We start from the raw sequence: 4,073 nt of genomic DNA, 5'->3' as shown, positions 1-4,073 counted from the left end.
GCCCGTGGTGAGGAATGCACTGGCGGTGGTGAGGAGACCCGGCCGGGGGACACGCTGTGTCAGCATCAACCCTTGTGTGCCTGAATGGTGCGTAACATTAGATTCTAATGTGGTGGCGAGGAGAGTGATCATCAGCTGGCTGTGTCAGCGTCATCCCTGTGTGCCTGAATGGTACGTAACATGTGGTGGTGAGGAGAGTGATCATCAGCCGGCTGTGTCAGCATCACCCCTGTGTGCCTGTATGGTGTGTAACATGTGGTGGTGAGGAGAGTGATCGTCAGCCGGCTGTGTCAGCATCATCCCTGCGTGCCTGTATGGAGCGTAACATGTGGTGGTGAGGAGAGTGATTGTCAGCCGGCTGTGTCAGCATCATCCCTGCGTGCCTGCATGGAGTACCTCTACCCAAGGCCAACATCCATGAATCTAGCAATCACTCCCAAATGTCCGAGAGAAAAGTTGATGCAGGGTGGTGCACTTCCTACCTAGTTTGCAGAAGATGCTGAAATGGTAACATTAGATTCTAATGTGGTGGTGAGGAGAGTGATCATCAGCTGGCTGTGTCAGCGGCATCCCTGTGTGCCTGCATGGAGTACCTCTACCCAAGGCCAACATCTGTGAATCTAGCAATCAAAATGTCCAAGAGGAAAGTTGATGCAGAAGGGAGACAATTTAATGAAAGATGGGAAAGCGAATATATGTTTATACTTCGCAAAGACAAACCGGTGTGTATTTTGTGTTATAAGGCAGTATCAGTGATGAAGGAGTACAATATACATCGGCATTTTGACACCAAACATGGAGCTAAGTATGCTAAATATACCCTTCATGAAAGGCATAAAATTGTCCAAGAATTAAAAGGCATACTGCAATCGCAGCAGAACATGTTTACTAAAGCTACAGCAAAAAATGACGCAGCAGTGAAAGCTAGCTATATTGTGGCTGAAGAAATTGCCCAAGCTTACAGATGTTTTTCAGAGGGTGCCTTTTTGAAGCAATGCATGCTAAAAGTGAGTGAGCAGGTGCGTCCTGACCAGATGCAGACTTTCCAAAATGTCAGTTTGTCAAGAAATACCATTGCAGATTGAGTTTGAGATCTTGCAGGAAATCTAACAACACAGCTGGCTAAAGAGGCACACAGTTATCTAGCCTTTTCATTAGCTGTCGATGAAAGCACAGACAATACTGATGCAGCGCAGTTGTCCATCTTTATACGGGCCATGAAGATGGACCTCTCTGTCACTGAGGAACTCTTAGGTGTAGCTGCAATGCATGGGATGACAACAGGGAAGGAAATTTTTGAGGCGGTGGAGAAGTCCATAAATAATATTAAATTACCCTGGGAAAAGTTGGTGGGGCTAACTACCGATGGCGCACCTGCAATGTGTGGAGGAAAAAAAGACTTGGTTGGCCTAATGAAGAAGAAACTGCTAAATAATGGCTGCCACACACATCTGATTACCTATCATTGCCTATCATTGGATTATCCATCAAGAAGCTATATGTGGTAAGGTTCTTGAACTGGATAATATAATAACCACGGTCACAAAAACAGTAAACTTTATACGATCACGTGGCCTCAATCAATCATCGCTAGTTCCAGCTGTTTTTACAGGAGGTAGGCGTAGAGCATGGAGACATGCCATACCACACAAAAGTAAGATGGTTGAGGAGGAGCAAAGTCCTCAAATGATTTTTTGAGCTCAGGGAACAAATCACTCTTTTCATGCAAAGTAAAGGAAAGTCCTTGCCTGACCTGTCAGATCCAACCTGGCTTTGTGATTTTGCTATGATGTGTGATTTAACAGAGCATCTCGCCCAACTGAATCAGAGGCTGCAGGGATACAAACAAGTCATCACGAAGATGTCTGATATGATCACAGCATTCCAGCATAAACTTCTCTTATGGAAGTCCCAACTAGAACAGGACAATCTTGCCCACTTTCCTGTTTGTCAGACTATCTCGGCCTCCTTATCCAGTGCTTTTCCTTGTTCTCGTTTGGCTACTAAGTGAGCCGGTTAATTGATGAGTTTGATCAGCACTTCTCTGTCTTCAGAGCACAGCAGTGTGGCTTTGACATCTTTGCCAATCCTTTCACAGCCGACATCAACAGTGCACCCCTTCATCTTCAGATGGAGCTTCAGACCGATAGTGGTCTGAAAGCAAAGTTCCAGGATGTCGTGATAGAAGAGTTTTACCGTCTACTGCCCCATGACTTGATGCCACAGCTGAGACTTCATACTGCCCATGTTATGTCCATGTTTGGGAGCACCTATCTGTGCAAACAGATGTTTTCAATAATGAATCTAAACAAGAACATGCACAGATCATGCATCACCGATGAAAACCTCTACGCTGTTTTGCGGGTTGCCACAGCACAAGACATAAAACCAGACATTGACTCACTGACCATGGGAAAACGGTCTCAGACAAATGGCCAGAAAACAAGTAGGTGAGCAATTTCAAAACCTAAATTTCAATGTATAAAAACAAAACAGTTTTTTGAACTTTTTTGCTTATAGTACACACAGTTTGTTTTGTGCTTGTTGTTATTTTCAGAACATGATTGATGCACCTTGCTAAGGCACACAGTGATGACGCTGATGGAATTCAATGCTCTGTGCACTGATTAATGCACCAGGATGGCATGAGATATGGTCTCTCAGGATGATGAAGGATCTTTACTTCTACTAGTCTTAGTATAGTAGAATCTACTATATATCTTAATAAAAATTAATAAAAAATTTGGCCCGTGACTTAGCCTATGTGTTTTTATTTTGGCCCCTTATGTGATTGAGTTTGACACCCCTGTTTTAGGTTAATCAGAGCATGTGTAATGTCTGTCTGTAGTTTTGGCCCTTTGTCCCCCCATTCTCTCTGACTTTGTCCAACTTTCTTGCAGTAACAGAGTGAGGGGTATGACAGTCTGTGGGAATACCACCATATGAGTACCTCACATTCAAAAGATGTGTATGTTGCCAGATTCAAACCATCAACACCATCATCCATGCTTCCATTCCCTAGGCCAGTGAGCCACACCAGTGCCAGCCAGACAGGTGTCATTCCTCATACAATCAACAGCATACAGACATACATTTTCATCCCTGCATTACGTGAGACATACAGTGTCTGACCAGGTTCTATGTCACAGCCCTGGAATTGGCTGGCCTGCTGATATATCACTGCAGACTTACTGTTACAGCAGTTGTATGGTAACACTTATGTGTTGAGGGTGGGGGATGACCAACCCATACTTTGCTGGCATAGACAGTTGTGTGACTGTTGTGTGACCCCACTGTTTGCCACCTCCCTTGAATGTAGTGGATTTTCCAGCCATGTGGCCAAGTGAATATTATGGAGCACATACTATTGGACAGAGTACCTGTTGTCCTGAGTGGCTGTTAGATCTCTCCAAGTAGCCCAGTAGCCCACTATATTTCCTTGCATATATGCGGCAGGTCCATACATATGCTACCATATTCTAGTACACCTTACAAGTGGTGTATAGGTGAGTGACATACCTTGCGAATGGCGCAGTTGACAGACCTGTAGTTTGGGGCTGACTCTGTCTGATGCACGCAGTACACAGCCAATACACAATTAGGTACAGGTTGTGTGGGCTGGCTGGCATTCTTTTTACTATATGTATGTGAGTCGGAGTAAGGTGTCAGTCCATAGGGCCGTAGGTTGTCAGTGCATGTGCTATGCGTTGTCTCTTGGCCAAGGCCAGGGCATACCTGGGCATGCCTACATCTGCCTACAAGGACATCCTCAGGGGTTCCTCCTCCGAGTCCCCCTGTGGGTCTGGCTGTGGGGACCTAGGCACTGGTGGGGGGGCTGTGTATCCCTTCCATTTGCTGATCCTGCTGCAGCTGTTTCCACAGGATCATATTGTGTAGCATGGCACATACTGTGAACATCTATGCACATGTGGCTGGAGAGTACTGCAGGGGTCCACCAGATATATCAAGGCACTGGAACCATGACTTCAGCAGCCCAAACACACCCTCTGCGATGTTCCTAGTTTGTGCGTGTGCCTCATTAGGGCATTCTTCCATGGGTGTGCATTTCAGAT

At 45.5% G+C, this 4,073-nt stretch overlaps 1 pseudogene; it reads left to right on the top strand.

Moving 5' to 3' along the window:
* Positions 1 to 632: 632 nt before the first annotated feature.
* On the top strand, positions 633 to 2,454 carry LOC122814182 (annotated as a pseudogene).
* Positions 2,455 to 4,073: the final 1,619 nt, after the last annotated feature.

Source organism: Protopterus annectens, chromosome 10.part0, assembly GCF_019279795.1.
Source record: "Protopterus annectens isolate FY-2018-M chromosome 10.part0, PAN1.0, whole genome shotgun sequence".
Lineage (NCBI taxonomy): Eukaryota > Metazoa > Chordata > Ceratodontiformes > Protopteridae > Protopterus > Protopterus annectens.
Note: the sequence above shows the minus strand (reverse complement) of the source record. Positions and strands in the feature narration are given on the sequence as shown.